Source organism: Martes martes, assembly GCF_963455335.1.
Source record: "Martes martes genome assembly, chromosome: 11".
NCBI classification, from domain to species: Eukaryota; Metazoa; Chordata; class Mammalia; order Carnivora; family Mustelidae; genus Martes; species Martes martes.
Window position 1 is genome coordinate 11,260,947 of NC_137899.1, and position 14,747 is coordinate 11,275,693.

The following is a 14,747-nucleotide window of genomic DNA, read 5'->3' on the forward strand; positions in this document are numbered from 1 at the left end:
ATTTTAGTGGGTATTTAACCAACCAGAATGGACTATTTTTCCCACCCTCCTTTGTGGCGAGGTCTAGATCTGCCACTGCATTGAGGCCATTGAGATGCGAACTGAAGCAGTGGACAGGGCTGCCAGTAGGAATCTTTCAGTGGAAGAGCGCGTCTCTCTGGTCACTTCCTCCTTCCTACTGGCCGGGCGGAGCACAGGAACGCGGATGGCCATCTTGAGCTCAGGTGCATCCCTTACGATGGATGGCTGAGCAACGAGGCAGATAATCCTGGGAACCCGGTGTTATGAAGGCTGTGATTACCTCTGAGACAGCAGTTCCTGATTAGGAGTAGAAAAATGAAGCCGAAGTGGCTTGTACGGAGGAATGAATGGCTGGTGGAAACTGAAAGCAAGGAGAGAGTCTACGCTTTCAAGATGCCTCCCAGTGAAGCCACAGAGACACGGGGCAGCTGCGTGTGCAAGAGCCGAGGTTGCGAGAGAGTCGTGACTTTTCTGGGTGGGGGCAGAACACGGGAGAATCTGGAGTGTTTAGAGTCGGAGGCCAAGAGAGAAGTACCTGTGAAGAGGGAGAAAAACTGACCAGGTCGTGGGAACAAACAAGGAGCAGTTGGGAGGGAACAGAAAATCCAAAGCAAATAGAGCAGAGGCTAGTCTCCTGTGAGGGAAGGGAAGAAGGGACACAGACAAAACACACTGGGAGGTGCCGGGTGAGGAGACTGAAGGCCGAGGAGCTCTAGCTAGTCTCTGGAAATGAAGAAGAAAATCAAGTCTGGACAAGGAGAGTAGACAAGGTTCAAAAAAATCCTTGAGGGATAAGAAAAATGGGCAACGAGCTGGTAAGAACAAACATGGCTGAACCTCCCGGAGGTCCCACCGGAGACCGGCCTGGAGGACGGAGCCTCCATCCAAGGTCAAAGGTGGCGCTCCACCACTTGGGAATAAGAGTCAACTCGAATGGACCATGAGGCCACTGCGGAATGGGCTGCTCCGCGAGTTATACGGCAGACGATCCAAGGGTTGGGGGAAATGAGTGTGTGGACAACAGCGTGGTTGAAATAACGAGGCTTGAAGCGCAGACAAGTTTGGAAAGGAATGGAAACAAGGAGGATGGAGAGCCCGGTTGGATGGAGACTGGGAGACGGGGAAGGGAGCTCTAGCGCAGTCCTGCTGACACGGAGTGTAGGCCTGAGGGGGGTGGGGTGTTGGCGGAGGACCCACTGGGAATGTGGGAGGTCAGAGGCACAGTCCAGCCCAAGGGCTGAGTGCAGAAGGACCTAAAGCAGTGGGGGCAGGGGAGCGGGGGGAGCAGTAAGAACACAGGGGCTCGAAGGCCCACGAAGCTGAGATAGGGAATGCAGCGTCCAGGTGGAAGTGCCCGTCACACGTGGGTTTGGAAGGAGCAAGTTTACAGAAGAAAATTGGTCCAGCGGCCAATGTGTTTCAGAGGCTGTGATTGTAGACCAAACCCAATACTCCGGAAACACGCAGTCCCTAGAAATAAGACAGCAAGACAAGAGACTAAGAAGATGCTTCTTGTTCTCTTTGTAAATATAAAACCTGGGAGATAAGCACTACTAGGTCCGTTTAATGAGTAATTTTTAGAAAAAGTTTTGCTCAGGGTCGGGTAATTGTGAATAACAAATGTGGAGTGCTTATAATTATTGTCATTTTCCCGATAATAACGATGACATTTCAGTGTTCGGACCCAGCCCTGCAAGCCCTCCTCCTTGCTATTGATTTTTTCCTTTTTTCTCATTCCAGTAGAGGGCACTCAAAGCTCAAATAAATGTATTCAATCATTTTACAGCAATTGTTTTATATAATTAAGCTCATTTAAATGAAAAAGAGAAATTCTGATTTAATGAGACTTAATTACCAGTCACGCGTGTAAATTTCACTCACATGAAATGAGATCCTGGAAGTGATTACAGGAGAACATGCGTCCCCAGACACTTCATTTTCTCTTGGCCTGCGCTGAAAGTAGGAGGGAACGTCTCTTGCCTGGGAGACAAGATGGGCTTTCTAAATGCACGTTTTCATTCCCATCCAACTTCTTTGAGAGGGGTTGCAAGCAATCTGGAAATTATCCCGTGGGCTACTAGACAAGCATCCTTCAGTGACCAGGAAGCTGAGAAAACGCCAGTGGGACAGAAGTGCCTACGAGGAGAGAAAAGCCCTTGCTGGTGAATCTGTATCACAAACGAGGGAGGTGGCCAAGAGGGAGCTGCGGCCACTGTGCACATCCCACGGAGGGGTTCTGAGGGAAGCTTCCAGAAGACCTTGTGTTGCAGAGAGCTGTGAAAATCCAAGTATTGCTAGGACTTGAGGGAAGACAATCTTCCAAGTCGAACATGAGCCTTGTGTGGCTTTGGTTGCCAATTTGGCAGAATTATAGCGGAAGATGTGAACAGTGGAAACGTGGTTGTCAGTATTCTATCGGCGATTATCCTGGAGGAGTTAGACCCCGGGGTCAAGTGATTCTGCAGCTCTGGCCTTTGCCACAAAGGGGCTGCCATGATCCAACCACAGCAGCTTTGCCAAACACAGAGGACGTTTCGGTTTGGCTTTCCATCTGAGGTCGGGGTGAGGGTTACTTTGCAGGCAGCGAATGGGAATCACTTCCAGCTTCCTGTGATAATGATGATCTATCAATATGAATTAGCTTCTTAGGTAGTATGCAAGCTGCTTAAAGGGAAGAGAGGATTCTCCCCAAAAAAGTCTTCTTGGCAGAGGTCACAGACCTGGCATTACGAAGAGTGTGTTATGGCTTTATGACTTATTTATAACAGGTTTTTTTTTAAGGCACGGTTACAAGACTCTGAAACTTTACGATTTAAACCACCCCCCTTATCTGCCCCCTCCCACACCAGATGCAGCCTTCGAGCATTCATAAAGTCAGTCCTGTCTCCTTTGGATACCTTAGTGCTGGGATTCCGAAGTCACACACTTGTTTTAACTCCTTTACGCTCAGGATGCAGATGCCAGTGGGGCAAAGGGTGGAGAGCTACGCAAAATGGAATTTTTTTAAAAAGCACTTTCTCTTCTTCCTAATAACATGACAGTACAAGATAAAGGATTTATAATTTAGGACCCCGAGGGTGTGCAAACATCAATAATGAAAATCAAACAACTTTAAGCTTGTGGGGTTAAATATAGAATATATATTTACGGCTTGGTTGTAATTGTTGGGCACGTCTAGCCTTGCCATATATTGTTGACAGATCAGGCGGCAGCTGTCCCATTGTTTATTCTTTTTCTCAGCTTTCTGACATTGGCTTGATTTATGGTTGCAGACGATAAATTACAAGGTTGAATCTAGTTTCTAGACCTCTTGCTGAAGATTTCCTATTACCTGGTTAGGCAAGCTAAATATTGCATCTAAAATAACAGCAAGATCGTACTAAAGGAAAATCATTCAAACGAAAGTGAATGCCGATGCTCTTAAAATGAACCAGCCGCACCCCGTGGGGCGACGTGGTAGAGTGGAAAACACGCAGCGGTCTTGTCAGCACGTCTGGCTTCTATCATTTAAGCGAGTCACATCTTTCCCTGGGAGTCTGCAAGTTACTCCTTCTCCAGTCCAACCAACCAGCCTCAAGATTCTGTGCTTCTAGGGATGATTTTTGTAGCCCTTAGGAGACATTCCGCTGTAAGTGTAAGAAACAGAAGACCCCGCTAAAAATGGCTTAATACATAAAGGCGTGTTTGGTCTTACCTAACAGGAAGTCTGGGCACAGGGTAATTCCAGGGATGTTCGCTTGGTATCTCGGTGATGTCGGCTGGCCTGCACAAGTCTTGTCTTCGGGGTCGTGAGATGACTGTGGCCAGTGGCCCGTCCTCACATGGTGCTATTCACGGAGAGGAATGATGGTAGTTTGTCTGGGTCAGTCATCAACCACTCTCTGCAGTGGGACAGTCTCAGAGGGCCCAGAGACAGAGGGAGGGTGTGAACAAGTCTGCGTTCAGTGAGGGGAAGGTAATGGCCAGTGGGGGTTTGGTAGGCGATGTGCGGTGTAAACATTCACATAAGACTCACTGATAGGTTTCAGAACAGTCCAAAGGCACAGGACATACCCCAGATGACAAATACTTTCTATCCAAGTGACGCAATTCCATTGGGTGGAGACCGTCCTCGTTATTTCGCACTTTGAAGATTATCCCCTTTGGAACATATTCCCAGGTGGCCCAAAGCACTTGGGAGCACATGTTAAATCCCACAAGCACCATATCCTAAATCTACTGAATGTATTTGAATCCTGATCCCCATAACTAATAACAAATAAAAAGCATGACAGTCCACAATACAGATTGCAGGGGGAATCTGCTCTGTCATTACTGTCTCAGCCTTACTAAGTGGTGATGGTGGCGGAGGGAAGAAGACAGCCGTGTTGCTTCTAGAACTCATCATGGTCAAATTGGAAACTTCATCCTTACTGCCCTTGTGGCTGCATGATTCCCTAGCAAAAGATCCAGAAGTCTCCCCATACCAGCTATCCCCCGCCTCTTTCCATTTTCAGGGAACCTGTTCAATTCAAGATTTTTTTTGCCTTTGATCAACACGATGCTGTCTTCCCTTCCCTTGTGGGAATGGGGACACAGATAAAATAATTCATGACCGGGAGACATGTCATGTGGTTCCCACTCTGTCCTTTAATCTCAGGCTTCCTTATATTGTCTGCAATCCTGTTGTTACTGGCCAGGGAGAGAAAAATGGGGCGCTTCTGTTGGCATGGGGCTGGAGTCCTTCCCACCTCAGTCAATGATCTGGGGCTGCAATGTAGAGTTTGGGGCGACAGTCATTCTAGAAGAAGAGCTGAATTCATAAATTATAAGAGAGCTGAGGTTCCGAATGGCAGAGGGTGAATCAGGATGTTCTCAGCAGGCAGGGGAGCAGCACAAAGGTAAATATCAACTGGGACATGGATCCAAAAACTGAGAGTCAGGGCAGTGTGAGCAAGAGAAAGCACAGAAGATCAAGGGGAAAAAGAGAGAGAGAGAGAGAGAGACCGAGCAATTAACGTATATGCTAATCAGTGAGCCTGGCTCAACCAGGAGCCTTTTCCCATCATTTGCATCACCCATTTACTACAACTTTGCGACTGTTAGTGATGCAAATACGAATGCATTTCTAATTGGGGGGGGGGTGGTGGCAGGATTTCAGAGTGGTCGCTTCCGGATCCAAAGTTCTTCATTCTCAGCCTCATGTGAGCGTCTGTCAGCTCCCTTTTCCTGATATTTTAACCTCCATTTGCTCCAGATTCTTTCTAGATCTGGTGAGAACCGTTCACATGCAGTCAGTTAAACTTTTGTCTTTGAGAAGAGTGTGCTGATGTGGCATTGGTCGTGTCTGCCTTCCTGTTATTTCTACAGATTTAGGTGGGCTTTTTTACAGGGCATCACAAAGAAGGAGGCTTGAGTGACGACGCTTATAGGTTTGAGTTCAAATGAGAATTTAGTCCACGATTCATAGCATACAGAACAATGAAACTGTATTATCTTTCATGTGCTTGGACTGAAAAGAATCAGAACATTTTCAATGGCTGTGTATAATATACAACCTCTAATTATTATATTACATTTGAATTACATCACAGTTCATAAATATATAGTTATTATATATATATGTGCATATATATATGAATTTAGAGAAGGTTTGTGGCTTCAGCTAATAGAAACTTTGACTAATAGGGTCTTAACCAAACAGAAGCTTGTATTTTTCAGTTAATGCCTCTGGAACAGCCCAAGAACTGGCTTTTTATCTTTCTGCATTGCCGTCCTCAGCATGATGGCTTAGTGCCTCCATGTCCATAAATGGCTGCTCTGGGCCCTAATCATCACATCTGCGTTCAATGCCAGAGGTAAAAGAAATCACTGGGACCACTTATCCCTTTATTGGGAAAGGACAGGCTTTATTGGCCAGAACTGCGTCACGTGGACATTTAGCACAAAGAAAGCTGGAAAAGCATGTATTCAATTCTCGTAGCCTTAATCCAGGAGGTGGCCCAGGGCAAATGGGGCTAGGGATGGACTTGGAGTCAACGGGCCAAGCTCGACTACCACACCCTGCTACAGCAAAGGTCCCACACAGGGAGGACACTAACATCTAAAGGCAAGTTCTTAGTTAGACAAAACTTCGTGCGACATACTGCAACAGCCCAGAAAAATAAGAGAAGCCTGAAGTTTCACAGACTGAATCAAACATTCTGAGAGCTGGCAAGTATGAATGACAAAAACAATTTTCTAAATCTAATTTAATTGCGGGGCGCCTGAGTGGCTCAGTCAGTTAAACGTCTGCTTTCAGCTCAGGTCATGATCTCACAGTCCTGGGATGGAGCCCCGCATCAGGCTCCTTGCTCAGCGGGGAGACTGCTTCTCCCTCTACCTGCTGCTCCCCCTGCTTGTGCTCTCTCGCTGGTAAATAAAATCTTTCAAAAAATAAATCTAATTTATTTACTTCTTTGCCTTCCTATTTTTCTTTAGCTGTGCCAACATTTTCACAAAAGAATTTCAAAAATCTTTTAAAGGTATGTAAATCATTACAATGTAACACAAGTTAAAATTGGATCAAAGGGACAAAGGCTGATTAGGTGAACCTTTCATGGTGATCATTTCACAATGAACATAAACCATCATGCCATATGTCTTAAACATATGCAGTGATTTTTTTGGTGGGGGGGTTCAATTATTTCTCAACAAAACTGGGAATAATTTTTTTTAAAAAAAGAATAAAGATGAGAGCAATTGGAAGCAGGAATTTGACTAAAAATGTGTTCCTCATTGAGATAAACAGATAGTATGGGTGGGCCTAAAATTTGCCTTTATTCTATCTCTTATCTTTTGCCTTATGTTCCCCCTAAAAGAGACCCTACTAGGTCTCCTTCAGTTGTAGTGGGAATGAGCTCTCCCAGGCCCTGGAGCAAAATCAGTGGGAAAATCGGGCGTCTGTCCATGGTTCATCCATCCTCCTCTCCCCGAGTTACTGCAGCCATTTCTTGGGACTGAGGTCTCCTGTCTTTTCAGTGCTTCTCCTGTTCAGGGACATTTGATTGTTATTATTCAGTTAATAAACCCTTATGATTATTTTCTTTCTTGGGTTAAAGGAAAAAAGAGGGAGACTTAGTAACTGGGGATTTTCAAGGTGTCAGGGCCTGGCTCTGTGTCTCCCCGTGGCTCCTTTAATCTTCCTGCTGGCTTGGAGGGCGTCGTGTAGTAGGCGGAGAGGCTGAGGTTCAACCCAGTTGAGTCTTGTGCCGGTGGTTGGGCCCAGTCATTGGCAGGGCTGGGTTCGGAATGTGGATCTGACTCTGAAGCCCCGGCCCATCCATGATGCCCCTTTAAAGGAACTGCATTAATTCGTAAGCCTGAGATCCCCTGTCGGAGCTGGACCTCGGAAGTCCAGCCCTTCTCCACTGTTCTCTCGGTCCCCCCACTAGCTTCTCTGAAGGCTGTTCTAGGAAGGTTCCTGTGCTTGGAATTAGGAGGCTTGCTCACCGCTTTCTACCCTTTGACTCAAGAGCTGTGTGACCTCAGGTAATTCACTGAAGGCTCCCGAGGCTGTGTTTGCACATTCATGGACAGAGGGCAAAGACAGTGCCCCCGTCACTTGGAGGCAGGGATGGCTGGAGGGGAGGGAATTGGTGCAAAGCTCAAGTGAGATCCTCTGTGATGCACACCTGGCAAGAGGCATAAGCTTCAATCACATTCCATACGTTGTCTTATTTATTTGTTACTGGGATCTCAAGATGTAGTTCCAGAGGAAAAAACAACATCACTATTCATTCCCCGGTTTGCTCACTTACGAGACTCCAGGAACCCTCCGTGGCCCCTCCCGGCCCCAACCACTCTGGCGACTTAGCATGTCCCAACACCAGTGTCCACGATGCTGCCCTATTGAGAGGCCACTTGGACAATTCCTGAAGCCCAAAGGAGTGAATCTCTCTTAGCCTCTATTATCTTCCACTAGAGTAGTTCCTCTGGAAAGAGAGGGCTTTTAGGGTTGTGTCAAAGGGAAACAGTTTTGGACGCAGGTGTCTCATACAACTGACCCTACACGCAGCTATTAGAGCAAGAATCAATGCTGGAGAAGTAAGCACAGGACTTTCTGTAGATCCTAACTGATCGGCATTTTTGTGCCTCCTTAGCACACAACTTAACTGGGTATCACACTCACACACGAGGACATGCACACCTTCCCTCCTCTAGGCGGGTTCACATGCACAAACACATGCCTTTGCACCGGGAACCTCCAAAGAACATTCTTGGGGAAGAAGGTTGACTTTGGAAAGCCAGAAAGTCAGCTAAACATCTTTCAGACCCTGCAAGCCACCATGCAACCACAGACTTGGGCAGTGTCTGGATCCAGCCCTCTGGATCCATGGTCCTCTGACTCAGCATTGTTTCAACAATTTAGAGGAAAAAAAAATAAGTGGAAAAGATTATTTTCTTGTAAAGAATGGATGCAAAGCAAAATCAGCTTCTACCTAGACTCCAAGAACATGTTTTTGGATCTGGTAACCTGGACATAAGACATCTGAAGCGGGGTCCTCCAGGCATGACTTCCCAACTGGGGGCACAGTTCAGGGAGTGCACATGGACAGGACAAGCACCAGGCTGGTGCTCAAAAGGAAAATGGAAATATTTAAAGGAGGCAGTAGGAACATTTTTTTGACTGTGCCGCCCATCAAGCAATGGAATAAATTACTTGGGGAAACACTTGGGGATCCCTAAATAGAAACATTCAGGAGAAAAGTGAGATGGAACACACATTCCCATTGTCATTATTAAGCGGTGTTTATTGAGTGTGGACAGGGTACGAGGTAGCTTTCCAGATGCGGAGGCACTCTCAGTTCCTGTGGAAAAGTATGGGGAAGGGCTGCATGTTGGCAGCTCTCGGCTGTGTCAGAACCCATGACTCATGAAGACCCTACTGGCTGGCCAAATCCGTGGCTCCGTGGCTAGTTTACAAACTCTTGAGATGCCTCCTCTCAGAAGACTGTAAGCACAGAAACATTAATTATTGTGATGGTTAATGGTAGTTCTAAGAATGCAGTTAGGGTTCTACGTGTTATTTTACTTATCGTGTTTTAAAACATCTCAAATCAGACAAATCGTGTCTCTTGGGTATTTGATAAGTTATGATTAGCAACTAAGCATCTAAGTAATACTAGCAAGCAAGCCATGATGTCATTTGGAATAGAAACAGGCTGGTTAATAGAAAATGGCATGAACACAGGGATACAGGCTGGAAAGGTATGTTTGAGACAGAGAGAAAGGTAAAGTCCAGAGAAGGCTTTGTTCTTGTCCAGAATCTTATTGTATATCAGAATAATCTTATTGTAATACTGAAGGGGGAAAATTGGTTGGCCAAAATGCACGATCAAAGCCTTGCATAAAGCTCTGTCTTTCCCTAGAATCACTTTGCTGATGGAAAATGGGAACACAGTTTGAATTGATTTGTTGTTTCACAGAGAAACCATACTCTCGATTTTCCTTTTGGTTACATTTAATACTGACGACCAAACCAAGAATCTGGGAGATAATTTCATTAACTACCATTCCACTGGGGCCTGACTGGACAAACTATGCATTGATCCATGAAATAAAGCAGGACTTTCATCAGACTGAAGAAAGGACAGTACATTATCCTCCCCAAATTGTGACTCGTGGCTAGTGAGCTGAACATCCCCTTTCACTGCATCAGTGGGCCTTTCCAGTGGAGTGAATGTATGACCCTTTTCCCACCTTTCCTTTCTTTTTCTGTCCATTTAACCTTCTTGCATCAATTGTGGGACAGCCACTTCCAGAAAACGAAGGGACAGATACTGACACTGGAATCATCATCCCATTGGTAAAGCCCTGGAAATATCATCTCCTTGGTAAAGCCCTCTTGCAGAGGTAGAAATGGAAGTACTTCTATAAAAGTACTTTGAGAATTGTAGGTTTCTATATACAGCATTGGTGAAGAGTATCATAGAATCAGCCATCTTCAGAAGAATGCTTGTCAGATTCTAGGAGTTAATAATGACCTTCCTTCAGAGTATTTAACCACATCACAGAAGTCAGAAAACAGATCCAAAGAATTCACATACCCTATTAATTGCAAATATCAAATAGGAATAGCTCTCTTTCCAACTGAAGATGTCGGGATACCTGGGCAGCTCAGTTGGTTGAGTGTCTACCTTTGACTCAGGTCATGATCCCAGGGTCCTGGGATCAAGTCCAGAGTCAGGGTCCTCGCTCAGCAAGGAACCCTGCTTCTCCCTCTGCCTGCCATTTCCCTGCTTGTGCTCACTCTCTCTCACTTTCTCTCTGACAAATAAATAAAATCTTTTTAAAAAATCCAACTGAAAATTTAGGGGGAAAAAAAAAGACCAACCTAAAAACTGAGTTGAAAACAGAAAGTACCCATAATATTTGACATTCAGCAGAGAAGTATTCTTCCTACAATGATTTCTACTATGATTATTTAGAAATTTGGTATCTTAAAGTTATCTACAAAAAAGTGACCTAAAAAGATGTAATAAAGGGCAATAGAATAATTTAGAAAGAAATAAAGAATGAAGAAATAGCTAAGTGAGATGAAAAAGGATTGTAAAGAAACTATATTTGCCAGAGGAGAGTTAAAATCTTTACTAGAGTCTATGAAGAACAAATTATACACCGAATGAAATTCAACATTGGTGACGGTGACACTCTTCAATGACTCTTCCAGAAAGAAGAAACAAACCAAGAGATGAGCATGGAGAGAAAAGTTACAGCACTCCTAAAATGCAAAGGCAAGCTAGGAATGATAGATATTCCTGGAGAGGAAATCAGACTCATTGTAAGAAAACATTCTTGAACTGGAAAAAACATTACAATGTATAGGTTGAGAACAGTTAAACTGATTTCAGGTAATGCTAATAAAAAGGAAGCACCTGCGATTCTATCATAATAAGTGTTTGAATTATCAAGATTAAAAAGAAAAAAACAGAGCTTATAAGCATCCATGAAGAGAATAAAAGAATAGTAACAAGCTAAATTTGAAGGCAACAAAAAAATTGTGCTGACTTCAGACTTTTCCAGAAGCAAACACATGAAGATCACAGAGAGAGATCAATAGAGTGTTAAGGTTAAGAAATTACTTCTTGAGAATTGGATTCGATCAGGTTTTTATTCCTATGTGACAACCCAGAAAGACACTGTGTGATATGTGTAAGTTAATAAAATGTGTTATTGCACACATTTTTGAAGAATGGCTTATAGACAGATACTATGGGACAGTTACAAGTTACGGTATGATTATGAATGAAGGCTGGTGATGGGTACTTATAAAAAGTATTGTTTCCAAGGTGACTGAAATATGCTTATAAGATAATGACTACAGTTCCCAAAAAGCCCTGGGAAACTAACAGTCGATGAAATTCACGGTCTCTCTATTTAGAGAAAGTACGATTTAGCTAGATTAAGTGTTATGTCTCAGAATCTCAGTAATAAAATGGAATCAAGATTCATATGCTCTGTTCTTGATGTAAAGGACACTAGTTATCAGATTAATATTACCTCTTTCTATTTTGAATTAATTTCAGGAAGTTTCTATAATAAAAATGAAAGAAAAAGAAAGTTGGCTTGAAGCGTTGATCATGCTTAAATTCTTTTTCTCTTCCCCAGGATTAGGTTAGTGCCTACATTTCATTAGAGTTTTCTCTAGATTCCACTCATAATCTTGTCAACTACAACAAGAAAGGTCTTCAATAACAATGGGTTCTGACTTTTAAGGTCCTTTGTATGTTCCAGGCACTGTTCTAGGCACTAGGGTGTAAGATGCAGAGAACTAAACCAAATAAGATGATGTGTTTATGTCTCCTACCATCAAGAGTTAGGCTTTGGGGACAGATCGACCTCCCTAGACTAAAGCAAAGGGTGCTTGTCTTAGTTTTGGTAATTAATACACTTCATCTTCACTACAAGGGGACAATCTAGGATCACCAGGCATGAGGAAAACCAAAGTTATAAAGGATGAACAGAAGAACTGCTGGTGGAGAAAGCAAATTAAAGGCACAGAACAGAAAGTGTCTTTTCTAAGGCCACTTTTCAAAAGTGCCCATAAAACTATTTTAGAAGAAATTAACCCAAAGACATAAAAGAAACAGAGATAATACAAAAGTCTTTGCAAATGAAAAATATAAGTTAAAACAGAAATAAAGGAAGGGCTGGGAGGTAAAGTTGAAGGTGTTTCTCAAAACACAGAGCAGACATATGAAAAAAAAAAAAAGAAGGAATAAATGAGAGTGTTAATCCCAAAGTGCCAATATCTGATTAATTATCAGTCAGGGGCTGTGGTGACATGGTTTGCTTCTGTTGTGGTGCCGGTGGTTGTTATTGTTTATGTATTAGTACAAATAATACCTAACATTTGTTGAAGGTTTTCATTGTACTGGAATCTGGGCTAAGGTCTTAACCTGCAATGTCTTGCTTTATTATTCTACCAGTTTTTTTTTTTTTTTTAATGGAACAATGGGGCTAGATCAGAGGAATCTTTAGAAGGTAAATGATTATGATGTGGTTACTGAGTGTATTTAGTTGTGGGGAAAATAGTCAAGGGGTTAACTCTTGGGTGGTTGGATGACAACGGAGATCAGACATGCAAAAGTAGGGGCAAATTTGGGAGGAAGAAGATACAGTCAGTTTTAACATGTTGAGTTGAAGGTACCTAGGATATCAGAAGGGATAAGATCAATAGATAGTTGAATTAATGAGCCTGAAGCTCAAAGAAAAGTCCTAGCCAGAGAGAGACTTAGGAATCACCCACCTACCAGCTGAAACCAGAGCAGATCCAATCACTCAGAGAAAGCTGAAGTATAGACAGCGAAGAGATGACCGTAAAGGCCAAGGCAGCCTGAGGGAGAGACTAGGAAGGAGACTAGTGAGTGGGGACCGTGGGACCAGAGTGTCACACGGCCACGAGACAAGAGAGGCCTGGGGAGGAAGTGGTCAGGAATGGGCACCAGTGCACCGGAATTTTCTATGTAAAGGATAACTGGTAGGTGGTATTTTTCAAAAACGAGTTTAATGTCATTCTGGGAACAAGCCAGATAACCACTGAAGAATGAATGAGAAACAAATTTATCAAGTTCTTTGCCTGTTTCACGTGTGAATTGAATGAATAAGGCCTCTATCAGTAGATATCATAAGATTAAGAGATAAGGTCTACAGAGTATTTAGCAAGGTGCCTGCCATATGTACAGGCTCGACAAATGCTGGAGGTGTACACATACACACATGTATCACTTTTTTAAACCAGTGCATTGTAGTGACTGGTGTATACATTTTGGGCGAATTTGTTTAGTTTCGCTACTGTGCACTTGTGTGATGTTGGACTGGTCATTTTGTTTCTGTGTCTTTTCTTTAATCTATAAAATGGAGGGTGGAGAACTATCTGCCTTCTAAAATGATTTCTAGGTATAATCCATTATTTTTTTCTATTATGAGTGGTATATTAAATTCTGGATATTTGTTTTGTCCTCAGGCTACAGTCTCAGATCAGTAGGTGAATTCATATTCTCAGGGTTCGTCTGGTTATGTCCTGGTGAATACAGTTTGGTTTAATGCTGGTGTGAGTTTGTCCTCGCTTTTCCCAAAACAAAGGTAGAAATCCAGGTCTTTTTTATATATTTGCCCTGGGCATTTCTGCAGGGCAGCCTCCTGCTACATTTAGAAAAGGCAAAGGTGGGTATCTGGAATAGGAAGGGAGAACAGGACATGGCCCAGGGCAGAGAAGGGGGGGGGGAATGAGACGGGCACCCACTGCGAGAAGAAGTGGAGATGTGCAGAAGGGTGGACAGTGTCCCGAGACAGTGGCAAGGTCTCAGTCCTTGCGGGACCTTGTGCCCAACACGGTAGTGTCCCAGCTCAGCCAGTTGGGGACCTAGAAATAGAGGGATTTTCCTTCAGTGAAGACTCAGGAAACTTCAGAACGAGGAGAAGGCAAAAAATCACAACGGAGATTGGATTTGCCATTGATTTGTGTTGATTTGAGAACAAAAGAAATGGAATGTGTCTTGCCCATGAGTTTGTGTACTGAAAAACTGTACCTGCAGCATATTCATGCTCCCTCCAAGACATAAATATAACTTGTTTTTATTTTCCTGAGATTTTCCCCATTATTTTTATTTCTTGCCTTGTTGGGCTGACCAGAACTTGCAAAATAATGAAGAAGCCACAAGTCAAGAATGAGGAACAATTTAGGGGTGCCTGGGTGGCTCAGTAGGTTAAGCATCCAACTCTTGGATTTTGGCTCCAGGTCATGATGTTGGGATTGTGAGATCAAGCCCACAAGTCCACATTGGACTCCGGGCTCTTTGCAGAGTCTGCTTGAGATTCGTTCTCACTCTCCATCTACCCCTCCCTCCTCAGTCTCTCTATCTCCCAAAACAAACAAACAAACAAACAAACAAACAAACAAATAAATAAAAATGAGGAACAATTTAGCCATGAACTACCTAGACCAAGACATCTGAAGGGGACATAAGCGAGATAGATGGTGATCCCTTTATGCATTCTCTCCCATTAGATTGGGAAACTATCTAATGTTGACCTCTCTCACCCTTCACTACTCCTGCCATCTCAGAATTTAGGGGCAGGGGACAAGTGGTAGACACTAAATAGAGGGAGGTTCATTCACTGGCACAGGGAAAATCGAAGGAAGGCTCAGGCTAGCAACTCAATGCAATTATACAAAAATAAAGTAAGTTTCCTAACCCGACCAC